This window comes from Oryctolagus cuniculus, chromosome 2 (genome assembly GCF_964237555.1).
Source record: "Oryctolagus cuniculus chromosome 2, mOryCun1.1, whole genome shotgun sequence".
In the NCBI taxonomy this organism is placed as follows: Eukaryota; Metazoa; Chordata; class Mammalia; order Lagomorpha; family Leporidae; genus Oryctolagus; species Oryctolagus cuniculus.
Window position 1 is genome coordinate 3,306,302 of NC_091433.1, and position 15,396 is coordinate 3,321,697.

The window sequence follows — 15,396 nt, forward strand, 5'->3', positions numbered from 1 at the left end:
CCTTGTTATCCTTTACAAGGAAACTACAACCTCGAGTTCTAGTCTCATCAGGGCCTTGCCTCTTACCAGGGAACGTTCCAGTTCTCCCTGTGAAGTTCAGATGTGACACTCAGCCAGAGTGCTCAGGCACATGGCATGAACACAGACACAAGGCCCCACTTTGCTGTCAGGTTTCTGTCTGCTCTGGCACAGTGACGTCTGCACATTCACGCGGTGACACCCTCAGCACACACTCAGGCAAGCTCAGCAGACACTGAGTTGTTTTGTTTTTTTTAAAGATGTATATATTTGTTAGAAAGGTGAGGAGACACACACACACACAGCCACCAGTTTACTCCACAAATGACCGCAATAGCCAGGTCGAAGCAGAGAGCTTCATGTGTGTCCCCCACATGAGTAGCAGGGGCCCACGCAATTCAGCCATCTTCCACTCACTGCCTTCCCACACACGTCAGCAAGAAGCTGGGTCAGAAATCGGATCTGCAGCAACACGGGGAGGGGGCGCACAAGTGGTGGCTGAACCAGCTGCCCGATGCCGGCCCCACAGAGCTGCTGAGCAAGTTCAAGCCATTTCAAGGACCCTGGACTTAAAAACAGCCCTGGCGGTGACAGCCATGACCCGCCACAGGCTGAGAGAACCTGTGCAGACGTGAGGTCCACAGTAGCGCTGCTGCACACCTGTGAGTGTGGCAGAGCAGGGAGACACAGCCAGCAGGCCCCTGCCTGCCCCCATGGCAACCCCGAGAACACTGCACCAAGGTGAGCCGCGCCAGGCTGGGCCTCCAGCACTCAGGGTCCGGGAGCCGCGGAGTTTGGATCAGACAGGGACTAGAGAAACAAAGTGAGTTTTTAGAGTCAATGCATTTTTGTTAAATAATGATATGTAACTTTTTAACTTTTTAAATAAATAACAAGATTTTTAATGTGTCTCCCTCAGGATTATGAAAGTTTTTTTTCTCCCTGAAATACAGATCGTGGGAAAAATATGTTTTTTATCTTCTAGCACCAACTGCTGTACAGCAATGCTGCAAATAACGCCTGAATAAAAGTGGCTAAGCCAACAACAAAAATAAAATACTCTTCGTAGTAGTTTTATAATCTCTCAATTTGAAAAGCTTCCCAAAGTGCACTTGCCTTTAAACAAGACTGTCGCAGCTTTCACTCTATTTATTTCGTGTCCCGTGTTTGTGAAAGCGCTGCGCAGTTTCAAGTGCACGGCCAGTAAGTAACGCTCAGGGCCCGCAGTCTGTCCCAGGACAACAGCTAAGGAAGAGCAGACCGAGCTTTAGGAAACATGCTAACGCGTCACGCATGCCGCTTGGACACAGGTAAAAACAGCTTTTGCATATTTATGAGGGGAAGTGGTTGGGAACCTTTAACAAAAGTGGGGTGTTGATTTCTGTACAGCGTGTGGGCATTTACACATATTTTTAATGTATTAAAACTTGGTGATTATGTGCACATGAAATTAATAAAATCATTACATCCTGTTATGATCTGTGAATTCCCTTAAAACCTTGGATTTTTAAGTAAATTTATATCAGAAATGATACTGCATCTTTATATATTTTTTTAAATTGTATTGCTGCCAAAGAATGGTACCCTATTGTCCAAGAGGCATACATTCATCATTGTACATTTAGCATTGTAAATATCCTTATGAAGTCTTTGAAGCTATTCAAAATAAAAATTTAAATGAATGAAGTAACCAAAAGAAATCAATGCATTTAATTCTTTGCCTAGTTTACATGCTTTCAGAATGACATAAACTAGCTCCAAGTGGTTTGTTCACCAAAGAAGAGAGGACAGATCCAGGTATTTTTCCCAGCAAGCAGACAGACACGGTAACATCAGAAATTTCAAATCATTAATAATTTAATAATGAACTCAGAGTGAGGGGTCCTTTTGAAGAGGTTCACTAATCTTCAAAAACCTTACTTCTGATCTAACCATGTTCTGCGAAATACAGAGCTGTCTCCTCTTACCACCACACGTGTCGCTGCAGACAATCCGGTGACAGCCCCTACGAGCGCCCAGGACCAGGGTGCGCTGTCAGAGCTTCCTATAGACCATGAGGACACACACTCTGTCTGTGGTTCCGTGTCTTTTTTTTTTTTTTTTTTTTTTTTGACAGGCAGAGTGGACAGTGAGAGAGAGAGACAGAGAGAAAGGTCTTCCTTTGCCGTTGGTTCACCCTCCAATGGCCGCCGCGGCTGGCGCGCTGTGGCCGGCGCACCGCGCTGATCCGATGGCAGGAGCCAGGAGCCAGGTGCTTTTCCTGGTCTCCCATGGGGTGCAGGGCCCAAGCACCTGGGCCATCCTCCACTGCACTCCCTGGCCACAGCAGAGGGCTGGCCTGGAAGAGGGGCAACCGGGACAGAATCCGGCGCCCCGACCGGGACTAGAACCCGGTGTGCCGGCGCCGCTAGGCGGAGGATTAGCCTAGTGAGCCGCGGCGCCGGCCGGTTCCGTGTCTTTAGCGTACAAGTATGCCAGACACGTGGCCCACTCAGAGTACTCCCCCTGTTCATACTTCTCTCCTACTTGAGGTGCAATCCCAGCACATGGAAACCGCCTCAGACAGCAGCGCCTCTGACACGCTGCGCCAGTGTCCCCACGCCTGTCTCCTCCAGCTCCCTGACCTGCAGCACAGCCGCCCACACCAAGCGCCAGGCGCCCTGTCCAGCACTGCCCTCCCACAGACGCCATGCGTCAGCCCCGAAGCGCTTCCGTTTTCCTGTATCATACACACTCTCATTAATTTTTTAAGTAAGTATTTTTCTAAAAATGAAAATAGAGGGGCCAGCACAGTGGCATAGCGGGCAAAGCCACTGCCTGCATCCTATATGGGCGCCGGTTCAAGTCCTGGCTGCTCCACTTCCAATCCAGCTCTCTGCTATGGCCTGGGAAAGCAATGTAAGATGGTCCAAGTCCTTGGGCCCCTGCACCTGCATGGGAGACCTGGAGGAAGCTCCTGGCTCCTGGCTTTGGGTCGGCGCAGCTTTGGCCGTTGCAGCCATCTGGGGAGTGAACCAGTGGATGGAAGCTAGCTAGCTAGCTCTCTTTCTCCCTCTCTCCCACTCTGCCTCTCTATAACTCTGCCTTTCAAATAAATAAATAAGTCATTAAAAAATTCATTTATTTATTTGAGAGAGAGAAATTTCCACCTGCTGATTCAGTTCCCAAATTCCCACATGAACCAGGGTGTGGCTAGGAGCTCTGCCTCCCTACATGGGTGGCAGGAACCCAAGGACTTGGACCACCACGTGCTGCATCCCAGGTACGTTAGTAGGGAGCTGGACTGGAAGTGTGGAGTAGCCGGGACTTGAACTCGGTATTCCAATACAGCATGCAGCCGCCAAGGGCAGCATAACTCACTAGGCCACAGTACCTGCCCCTAGACCCAGGTAATCTTTATGCTTGAAAGACAGGGAAGATAAAGAAGGAAAAACAAACATAGGGGCTGGTGTTGCGGTGCGGCGACTTAAGCTGCACTTCTAATTCAGCTTCCTGCTGATATGCCTGTAAGACAGCAGATACCTGCCACTCACGCGGGACACCCAGGCCTGGCTGCTGTGGGTATGAGAGGCGTGGCCCAGCAGATGGGAGATCTCTCTTCCTATGTCACTCTTTCAAATAAATAAGTAAATCTTAAATAAGCAAACACAAAACCAGAGCACGAAGGCTAGGCCACCACTTCAGCCCTTACCAAGTGCCAATTCAAGTTCCAACTGCTCTGCTGGGAATCCAGCTCCCTGCCGGCGCGCCTAGGAAGGCGACAGATGACGGCCCCAGTGCGTGGGCGCTGCCACCACGGGAGAGCTGCACGCCGCTCCCGGCCCGGCCCCAACTGCTCTGCTGGAGAGCCAGGCAGCAGATGGCAGCTCTGTGTCTCCCTTTCAAATACATAAAAAATCCTTAAAAAATACTTTGATAGTAACAATGTACAGGTGGATGCAATCAGTTCTACACAGATTCAGGAGTACTAAGTAGACGTCCATTCACGCAAGACAAATGAGAGCTCAGTCAAGTGTGTAAGGAAACAGCTCCACAACCCATCTGGAGAACTCCACCCCGCAACTGCCAGCGCTGCGGTCACATACACCTCCACGCTTCGCTCAGCCTCTACGTTCCGTCTTGTCAGCTCCGACATGAAGGAGATGAACTGCTCATGTCAAGTTACATTGTTTACAACTTTTACACAATTCCTTGTTATCTGACGATTCCTACTCATCTGTTAACATTTCTGATTTAAAAAGCTGGATTGGCCGGCGCTGCGGCTCACTTGGCTAATCCTCCGCCTGCGGGCCGGCACCCCAGATTCTGTCCCGGTTGCCCCTCTTCCAGGCCAGCTCTCCGCTGTGGCCCGGGAGTGCAGTGGAGGATGGCCCAAGTGCTTGGGCCCTGCACCCCATGGGAGACCAGGAGAAGCACCTGGCTCCTGCCTTCGGATCAGTGCAGCACACCGGCCATGGCGGCCATTTGGGGGGTGAACCAACAGAAGGAAGACCTTTCTCTCTGTCTCTCTCTCTCTCACTGTCTAACTTTGCCTGTCAAAAAAAAAAAAAAAAAAAAAAACACCACCAACAACAACAAAAGCTGGATCGCCAGATTGGAAAGAGTTCTTACAGGGATTTACAAAAACGACTTTTGCCCCTGACAGGGGCTGGCGAACTTCATGTCAGGAGTTCACGGGGTGAAACACACAGCAGAGGACGGGAGAAGTGCACACACCCACAGGTGAAGGGGTAACAACAAATCGCTACCAAAGCAAAGTCCAAGACGACAACAAAGTTGTCATCGCAGAATTCTGAACACTTCTATAGAAACTGTCGGAAATGTGAGCAAACAGTTAAATTCGGGGAATCTTAAAACTTCAATCTGGGGACAATGAAACTAATTTTAAGAAATGCAAACTTTCAAAAACCCTAAGCAAGTTTATTTAGAAACAGAAAAAAATTTTTTTTACTTGACAGATAGAGTTAGTGAGAGAGAGCGACAGAGAGAAAGGTCTTCCTTCCGTTGGTTCACTCCCCAAATGGCCGCCACAACCGGAGCTGTGCCGATCCAAAGCCAGGAGCCAGGTGCTTCCTCCTGGTCTCCCATGGGGTGCAGGGCCCAAGCACTTGGGCCATCCTCCACTGCCTTCCCAGGCCACAGCAGAGAGCTGGCCTGGAAGAGGGGCAACCGGGACTAGAACCCGGAGCCCATATGGGATGCTGGCGCCACAGGCAGAGGATTAACCAAGTGAGCCACGGCACCAGCCCCTAGGAACAGAAATTTAAAACAAGATTTTTATAATTTTTAAAATGGCAAAAAACTCTTAATACAATGAAACCTGCTTTGTCAAATTATTATAAAAAGCTGTAAGCTACATGATACATACTACAGATCCCTAAAATAGCCTCAGGTGATAACCAACACTTCAGTCGTGTCTTCATGTCTGAATATGAGAAATGTCTGATTCAGTTAGAAATTCTCTACAGACTCTGATTCATAGCCAATTAGGAATTTTAAAGGGTCCAAGAGAAATTTTCTATTTGATTATGTAGCAAGATACACACTGCAAAACTCAGAACAGGATCAAAGTACATGTTTTCATTTTTCATTCACTAATTATATGCTTTGGATGTTAAGTTAAACCTGTAGACGTGGTTCTTAAGGTAACTACAGTAATTTTTCTAGCTCTTAGGCAGCTATTTAAATAGGCAGCAGCATCCAGAAAAGAACCTGCTATAAAGTTTCCTCAAAGTATAAAAATCTGTTATTCACTACAGAACTGCTTCCTTTTAGGTAATTCGGAGAAACACCAGAGCGGCAACGTAGCAGGTCTGCTCACTGCAGCACACCTCCCAACTCTGGTAAGCTGGCTGCACCCAGGCCCTCCAAGAAACAAAGTCGACAGCATTTCTTTATGGATCCTGTTTGCCTCTCCGGAACACACTTCGGGATACTATGAACCAACATTTCCCCAAGACCAAGTCACAAGCAAGACGCAGACTGCCTGAGGGCCTCACATCCTGATTTCCTGACACTGAAGTCACCCTGAAGATGGGATTCAGGGAGATCACTGCTACATCCTCCTTTGTTTCCTTTAAATTTCCCACAGGGACGGTCCTACAGTCAACAGCTCCCCTTTCTACACAGCAGCAGAAATTCCAGGTCCTCCCCTTCCCTGTGGGCACCCCCGGCCTCACTTACTACCTCTGACCACACGGGTGCAGGGCTAACAGGCAGCAGAGTCCACTCTCAGCATCTCTCCCTGGGCAGGGTGCACACTGCCTGCGCCACCCCACAGCAGCGAGGCAGGCACGAGAGCACCACCGAGGGACAACCCTCAACAGTGTCCTACACTTCCCTGACCCTACAAGACAATTAGGCTTCAACGGCCGGGGAGGCAGAGCCTCCGAGAGCCCACACGGACACTAGCCCAGAGATGAGAAGCAGCTGAGGGAGAGACGCTGACCAAAGGAGCAACACCCGTACTTAAAGGACACCTGCACGTATCAGGCAGTCGCTGGGTGTAGAAAGACCACCAAACTCACAGCACTGAGGCAGCCCTGCGCCTGAGAAACACAGAGAAACCCTTTAAGCCAAAACACTGACGTCCATCTATCCTACGGGTCGGTCCCCATTTTAAAAAAATACACATTCCTCAAATACTTTAAAGAATTTTTTTAAAAGATTTCTTTATTTGAAAGGCAGAACAACAGAGGGAGGGAGAGACAGAGAAATGCCTCCATCCGCTGGTTCACTCCCAAGTGGCCACACAGCTGGGGCTGGGCTAGGCTGAAGCCAGGAACCAGGAGCCCCAAGTGGCTTTCCCACCCTCCACTGCTTTCCCAGGAGCGTGAGCAGCCAGGACTCCAATAAGGGACGCAGGCACACGGTATGCGATGCCAGCGTTGCAGGCAGCAGCTTAACCAGCTGTGCCACACTGCTGGTCCCTTAATGAACTTTTGAATTATTTTAATTTCTCAAATCCACATGGATTTTTCATAATACACATTTTCCACTGAACCTGTTATCTGGGCCTCAATTTGTACAAAAACGTCCACACACACACACAGCACACTTCACAAATGCTGGTGGAAAAGTGGAGCTACAAAGACAATCCAGGAGTGGGCGATTCGGCCAGCAGTCAGGACACCTGCCTCCCAGCCCGAGCTCCTCACCAACACGGTTCCCGGGAGACACGAGGTGATGGCTCAAGCGGCAGGGTCCCGCCCACCCACCAGACAGCTGGATGGACTTCCTCGGTCCGGACTCTGGCCAGCTCTGTCGCAACCACTGCAGCCATTGGTGGCGACAAGTGGATTAGCGTGCTCTCACACTCCGTCTCTCTGCCTCTTTAAAAAAAAAAAAAGTTATTTTGGTGCAAAAAATTTTGAAATCCATGCATTTTTTGGTAATAAACATTTTTCGTTCGCTCCAAAGTTATCTGGGCCTCAATCTGTTCAAGAATGTACACACATGGGGCCAGCACCATAGTGCACTAGGTTAATCCTCTGCCTGCGGTGCCGGCATCCCATATGGGCGCCGGTTCTGGTCCCGGTCGCTCCTCTTCCAGGCTAGCTCTCTGCTGTGGCCCCGGAGGGCAGTGGAGGATGGCCCAAGTGCTTGGGCCCTGCACCCCCATGGGAGACCAGGAGGAAGCACCTGGCTCCTGGCTTCGGATCGGCGCAGGGCCGACCATGGCAGTCATCTGGGGAGTGAACCAACGGAAGGAAGACCTTTCTCTCTGTCCGTCTATAACTAGTATGTTTCATCACGGAAACACACACGCTGCACATATAGTTACATGCAGAATGTGTGGGTGTGAGGGTCTCAGAGAAACAGGAACAGACTTGCCCTATACTACTCCAGAAGATCAGCAAGTCAAATCAGTTCACTCAAATATTCCTAAGAAAACCCCTGCTGGATGTGGCAGCCACTGTAAGATGCCCCCAGGCCCCAGGCTGAGGGCCGTGAGGCTCTGGCTGCCGAGACTGCTGTGTCAGCTCCTACAGGGACTGCAGAGAACGTCCCTAGCCACCATCTCTCCTTCTCCCTGGGTCGTGACTGACAGACGACCGCATACAGGCCTGGCCATCAAGCCCAACTCCAGGCAACTCCAAACTGCTACTCCGGCTTCCCAAGTCTCCGTGGCGTGACGGCTGGGCCGGTGAGGCAGCTCGGTTCTGTCCAGAGCACAGACCCAGGAGCATGCTTCTCTGAACCCCCTGGCCAGAGAACCCAGCTGCTGACTCCGCCGTGGAACTGAAGGCCCTGTCCAGCTTCAAGTGTCCCCGAACGTCCCTGCACAGAAGTGTTACGTGCACGCTAAGACGCAGCAGGGGCACAACTCGCAAGTAACCGCAAAGCTAAGGCAGTGTGGTCCCAGCACACTCTACCTTTGGCTCTGCGGCTGAACCAGAATCCACGTCTCACTCCAGGGAACCCCAACGTGCACACTGCAGAACAGAGCCACCTTCAGGCAACAGCATGCCCTTATAATCACCACTAATTTTCAATCCACTTCTGTTAAGAATACTAGCTAAGTCCTTCAAAATGTCTAGAACTGTGCCATCCAGATGGTAACCACTAGTGGCTATTTAAATTCATGAAATTTAAAATTCAGTTGTTCAGTGGCATAGCCACACTTCAAGTGCTAAGCACACCTGGGACTGCAGTGTGGCCCAGCAGCGGGGCTGACACGTGTACAGCCAGCACCCTGTATCGGGGCGGCAGCCTGAACCCCAGCCGCTCTGCTTCTCATCCAGCTCCCGGCTAGTGCACGAGAGAGCAGGTAACGCCCCCAGTGCTCGGGCCCCCGAACTCACGTGGGAGACCCGGATGGAGTTTTGATTCCCGCCTTCAGCCTGGCCCAGCCCCAGCTAGTTGGAGAGTGAACCAGAAGATGGAAGATCTCTCTCCATCTCTTTCAAATCAATTAAAAAAAAAAAAGTCACACATGGTCAGAGGATACTGACTACAGCACAGGGAACACCTCCATCATGCAAGCTCTCTGGACAGGGGTGGCCTGAGACACGGGGATCTGGGGATAGGGGTGGCCTGAGACACGGGGATCTGGGGACAGGGGTGGTCTGAGAGAGGGAGATCTGGGGACAGGGGTGGCCTGAGACACGGGGATCTGGGGACAGGGGTGGTCTGAGAGAGGGAGATCTGGGGACAGGGGTGGTCTGAGAGAGGGGGATCTGGGGACAGGGGTGGTCTGAGAGAGGGAGATCTGGGGACAGGGGTGGTCTGAGAGAGGGGGATCTGGGGACAGGGGTGGTCTGAGAGAGGGGGATCTGGGGACAGGGGTGGTCTGAGAGAGGGAGATCTGGGGACAGGGGTGGTCTGAGAGAGGGGGATCTGGGGACAGGGGTGGTCTGAGAGAGGGAGATCTGGGGACAGGGGTGGTCTGAGACACGGGGATCTGGGGACAGGGGTGGCCTGAGACACGGGGATCTGGGGACAGGGGTGGTCTAGAGAGGGAGATCTGGGGACAGGGGTGGTCTGAGAGAGGGAGATCTGGGGACAGGGGTGGTCTGAGAGAGGGGGATCTGGGGACAGGGGTGGTCTGAGAGAGGGAGATCTGGGGACAGGGGTGGTCTGAGAGAGGGAGATCTGGGGACAGGGGTGGTCTGAGAGAGGGGGATCTGGGGACAGGGGTGGTCTGAGAGAGGGAGATCTGGGGACAGGGGTGGTCTGAGAGAGGGAGATCTGGGGACAGGGGTGGTCTGAGAGAGGGAGATCTGGGGACAGGGGTGGTCTGAGAGAGGGGGATCTGGGGACAGGGGAGTACGCGTCACAGTTCTACAGAAATACCGACCACCAACTATTTACACTTGCGCTCCCTCCACACTCCACATGACAGGGCCGCTGAGCTGAACAAACGCCTTGGCCGGCCTGCCCTCCCACCACCGTCACTCACCCTTCCAGCGTGATGAGCAGGTAAGGTCAGCTCCAGCCTGGCCGCCTCTCCCAGAGCTGACCAGACACGTGACATCTCTGCCTGTCGTGCTGGATTCAGTCACAGAATCCAAACGAGTGTGACGGGCAAGGTCTCCGCCACCTTCTCAAATGCAGCACCAGACCGCTCCCCAGCACAGCGCCCAGGAAGCACAGAAGCAGAACCAATGTGTGTCTGAGGGGGAAGGTGGGAGACTCCCCGTCTTTCCAGCAGTCGATCTAATGGCTACACAACCTACAGCCACGTCAGCCACCACCATCACTCCGGCTTGAGGCCAAAGGGGTATTGTCTAATGGACAGGGACTCTGCTTCACCCCAACTCCTCTGGCACACCTAGCTCTGAAGAAAAGAGAAGTCTGGGGAACTGAGTCCCAGCTAATATGGGCAGCTTGCCCTCAACCTCACCTCCTGTTGCAGAATGAATTATGTCTCCCCAGAAAGACATGTTCCAATTCTAACTTTAAAAAAATATATATTTATTTACTTGAAAGGCAGAGTGATAGAGAAGGAGAGACAGAGATCTTCCACCTGCTGGTTTGTTCCCCAAATGGCCACAACAGCTGGGGCTGGGCCAGGCGGGAGCCAGGAGCTCCATCTGGGTCTCCCATGTGGGTAGCAGGGGCCCAAGGATTTGGGCCATCTTCCACTGCTTTCCCAGGCCACAGCAGGGAGCTGGATGGGGAGTGGAGCAGCCCAGACTCTTAACTGGCACTCACACAGGATGCCAGCATTACAGGCAGTGGCTTAACCAGCTGTGCTGCACCACGATGCCAGCCCCCAAATACTGTTACCTGTGAACATGACTTTACTTGAAAACAGATGTAGGGGCCGGTGCTGTGGCGTAGTAGGTAAAGCTGCTGCCTGCAGTGCTGGCATGCCATATGGGCGCCGGTTCAAGTCCTGGCTGCTCCACTTTCAATCCAGCTCCCTGCTATGACCTTGGAAAGCAGCAGAAGATGGCCCAAGTGCTTGGGTTCCTGCACCCGTGTGGGAGACCCGGAAGAAGGTCCTAGCTCGGGGCTTCAGATTGGCTCAGCTCCAGCCATTGTGGCCAATTGGGGGGGTGAACCAGCAGATGGAAGATACCTCTCTCTGTCTCTCTCTGCCTCTCCTTCTCTCTCTGTAACTCTGACTTCCAAACAAATAAATCTTTAAAAAAAAAAATCTCACTTGGCCTTAACTAGGTCATGTGATCACATGTGGTTGCAAGTGAGGTTCCCTTAAAAAAAAAGAAAGAAAGAAAATAGATGTAACAAGTTAAAAGGTGATCACACTAGATTAGGGTTCTACTCTGGACAACGACCTAGGAAGAGGAAAACGCGGACTGAGACACGTGGGGGAACACCCTTGGAGACAGAAGCAGAGACCTGGGTGAGGCCCTCGCAGGCCAAGGAAGGCCAGGGACTGCCAGTCCCACCAGAAGCTGAGAGGCACAGCCCTGCTCCTCCCTGAGACCTGCAGGGCAGGCTTGCTGACGCCCGGATGTGCACTTCTGCCCCCAGAGCTGAGACTCAGCGCCCAGTGGGGAGGACTCCGCCGCAGCAGCCCAGGAAACCAGCCCTCTGCCCCTCCCGCACTGGGCCGGGACTGCATCGCTCCCTGCCAGCTCCAGCTCAGTGAGACGCAGGCTGCGGCAGCGAGCAGGAGCCAGCGTCAGCAGCATCCGCCTCCCTTCTCCAGGCAGACGCGGAGTCACACCATCCCCCACCCCGCTCCTGCCTGCAGGACCTCGGCTCTGCAGGCTCTCACTCCTCACTCACCCAGTGAACACTGGGGCACCCACTCTGTTCACTGCTTTCACGGGATGAAAATACACCAAGCCAGGCCCCCACTTTATCCACTAAGAAGTTTAAGTACGAATTCAGGTGTCCGGGGTGCATTGAAACCAGGGCCACTGAGCTGGCGCCTTCTCATCCCTCTGGCCACCTCTCGTCCAACCCACAGCACCCCCACCCCACAGTTCTGAGGGGGTAAAGCCTGTGCCTGCATTCGGCAGACCCTCCTTAATCTCTGGTTTGCCACCACCGTTCACTGTCCCCACAGGCCTGGCCCCCACGCCGGAGAAGAGCCAGACCAGGTCTGACACGGCGTCGGCTGACGGTAAGCCGCAGGGAGCCCACCTGATCGTCCAGCGCCCTGGAAGGCCCAAGCAAGCTCCACACACACAAGATTCAGTTTCCATGACAGCTTCTATCACTCGGCTGGAGAAGAAACTGTTAGAAACAGCTCTTAAAGGCGGAGTGCAAAAATGTAGCTTTTCTTTTAATGGAGGAATGAAATGCAAAAGAAAAAAGCATAATGTCTAAAGGAAAGAAATATCTGATTCTGTGCTGACAGAGCTACCAACATTTCGCACACACAGTCAAGAGCCCCGAATCTGCGGCTCCACCCTGAAACGACTGGGCAGAAGGTGTACGGGTGCCCAATGATGCCAACTCAACGGTGAGGTCAGGACACAAGCAGCAAAGCCCTCCCCTCCCGCAGCGAGGTCAGCTCTCGGGGCAAGACGGAACTCCGAGGGCACCTACAGGCGTGGAACCAGCAGAGGGGGCAGAGCAGGACAGCCGTTCCAGCCGGCGAAGACTGCGAGGAGCGGCCAGCAGGGCCTGGAGCTCGAGTCCCCTCCCTGCTCGCTGCCTTCTCTCCTGTCAGGACTGAGTCCTGGACGGACTCGTCTGAGAGGGCTGCGTGCGATCCACTTCAGAACATAGTACAGGGAAACACGGCGGCCCTACAGCCATCTCCAAGACTCTCACTCCTGCAAATCACCAGCCCCAGCTACGACGTGTCTGCTAGCCCAGTCCTGGACGCCTTCTTCTTCAGTCCTAGAGAAACGCGGCGAAGCTCACTGGACACAGGCCACCTCTCTCCTCATTCTCCACCTCCAGGCCGTGGCCTCTGCCGCTCATCCCCCCAGCTCTCCGGACTCCACCCTTGGGCTTCTTCTCCATCTATACTCACTTCCTCCATGAGAGCTTCCAAGAGCACACGCCTGCTAGCAGCGCACGTGCACTTCGTGCCGTCTGACAGCTGCATTCAAACAGCACAGGGCAGGGGCTTGGTCTAGCAGTTAAGAGGCCCACGCCCACGTCAGAGTGCTTGGGTTCGAGTACTGGCTCGACTGCAGGTCCAGCTTGAGCTGGGGGCAGCAGGCAACGGCTCGAGCAGTTGGGTCCCTGACACACACACGTCCTTGGCTTCCAGCTTCGACCTGGTCCAGCCCTGGTCACCACAGGTATCTGGGAAGTAAATCAGCCGGGGGAGCTCCTGGTTGCATTCTCTCTCTCTTCCTCCTCTCGAATAAATAACTTAAAAAGAGAAACAAGTGAAATTATTTTAGTATTTTTACTTAACCCAATATACCCAAAATAAAACCATTCCAAATAGAACCAAAGTGAAAGATTCTGTTTTTCCTACGGAACCTCTGGAGTCTGACCCGCATCAGCACACCGCCTCTCACTGCAGAGCGGCCACGTGCGAAGCTCAGAAGCCCATCCGTGGCTCGCGGCTACCGACCGCGCAGCACGACCCTCGCTGACGAATCCAGCCCGGGGTTTAAATGCCAGCACTCCAGACTTCCACCCCAGAATTCCGGGACTCCAATGTTAGCCTGCCAGTCAGCAGTGTCTCACTTACAGCAGGACAGAAGCCATCCCTGCCATGGCCTCCCCTACCTCAGTCAGTGGCCGCACCCAGCTCCCCGCACCCCTCCTCGCACCCCGCATGTCCTCCCCTACCTCAGTCAGTGGCCGCACCCAGCTCCCCTCACCCCTCCTCGCACCCCGCATGTCCTCCCCTACCTCAGTCAGTGGCCGCACCCAGCTCCCCGCACCCCTCCTCGCACCCCGCATGGCCTCCCCTACCTCAGTCAGTGGCCGCACCCAGCTCCCCGCACCCCTCCTCGCACCCCGCATGGCCTCCCCTACCTCAGTCAGTGGCCGCACCCAGCTCCCCGCACCCCTCCTCGCACCCCGCATGGCCTCCCCTACCTCAGTCAGTGGCCGCACCCAGCTCCCCGCACCCCTCCTCACACCCTGCATGGCCTCCCCTACCTCAGTCAGTGGCCGCACCCAGCTCCCCTCACCCCTCCTCGCACCCCGCATGTCCTCCCCTACCTCAGTCAGTGGCCGCACCCAGCTCCCCGCACCCCTCCTCACACCCTGCATGGCCTCCCCTACCTCAGTCAGTGGCCGCACCCAGCTCCCCGCACCCCTCCTCGCACCCCGCATGTCCTCCCCTACCTCAGTCAGTGGCCGCACCCAGCTCCCCGCACCCCTCTTCGCACCCCGCATGTCCTCCCCTACCTCAGTCAGTGGCCGCACCCAGCTCCCCGCACCCCGCATGTCCTCCCCTACCTCAGTCAGTGGCCGCACCCAGCTCCCCTCACCCCTCCTCGCACCCCGCATGTCCTCCCCTACCTCAGTCAGTGGCCGCACCCTGCTCCCTTCACCCCTCCTCGCACCCCGCATGTCCTCCCCTACCTCAGTCAGTGGCTGCACCCTGCTCCCTTCACCCCTCCTCGCACCCCGCATGTCCTCCCCTACCTCAGTCAGTGGCCGCACCCTGCTCCCTTCACCCCTGACGGCAGCCCTCGATTCTGCCCCATAATGCATCCGACACGGGATTTCACCTGCTGCTTCTTGCCCCACACGTCACACACTCTGCGCAGAGCCCGTCCCCGTCCACCCTCCTTCTGCTCTTTCTCCCCTCGCACTAATCCTCACCTGACGTCTAACAGCCGACACACACACTTGCTCACGTGCACCGTGAGTCTCGGCCCCAAGCTGCACCAGGAACAAGGCTGTGTGTGCTGGCCACAGTGGGCCCTGCCAGTCATGCTTCCAGAAACTGCTGCGGGCCTGCTGCCCGGCGGCCTGCAGCACGGGCAGCACGGCACACGTCCCTCAGGCCACCCCAGCAAGGGCTGCGCAGGACAGGACAGCCGCCCCACCTTCCGCCCTGCCGGGAAGGCACACTGTGGACTGAGGACTCCACCGCCTGGTCAAGACTTCCTTCGAGCTGCACTGACCTAACACGCTCCGGCCCCGCCCTCCCGCAGCGGTCAGCTGCTCCCGACTGCAGTGCGGGTCTGTTTTATCCTACAGTTCTGGGGGCTCACAGCCCGCGATCAGGTGACCTCACCGGCTCAGGACCTGGTGAGACCGGAAGAAGGCAGAGAGAAGGGCGGGCCAGGAAGCACACGGGGCTTACATAACCAACCCTCTCAGGAGAACTGCCTTCTGAGGGCAAGTCGCCAGCAGCCCAAAGACCTCCCAGCACCAGAATCGGATCAAGGCTCCACTGCTAATCCCTTAACCGCTGGGGTTTAAACAAACCCCGTGCAAAGCACACCTTCCTTCCCTCCCACAGGCTCACGGAAGCGGGAGAGCGACTCCAGCGACTCCTCCTCCCCATGCACCCTTCCCCCGCAATTCCCT

At 54.4% G+C, this 15,396-nt stretch overlaps 1 protein-coding gene across 1 annotated transcript in view; it reads right to left on the minus strand.

Annotated features, from left to right (window-relative positions):
• The window catches only part of KIAA0232 (KIAA0232 ortholog), an 85,524-nt gene that overhangs the window by 57,773 nt on the left and 12,355 nt on the right, over window positions 1–15,396 (minus strand). Inside the window, 1 exon segment of the mRNA XM_070068018.1 lies at window positions 12,920–13,266. The gene's annotated coding sequence lies outside the window, so the exon portion shown is untranslated.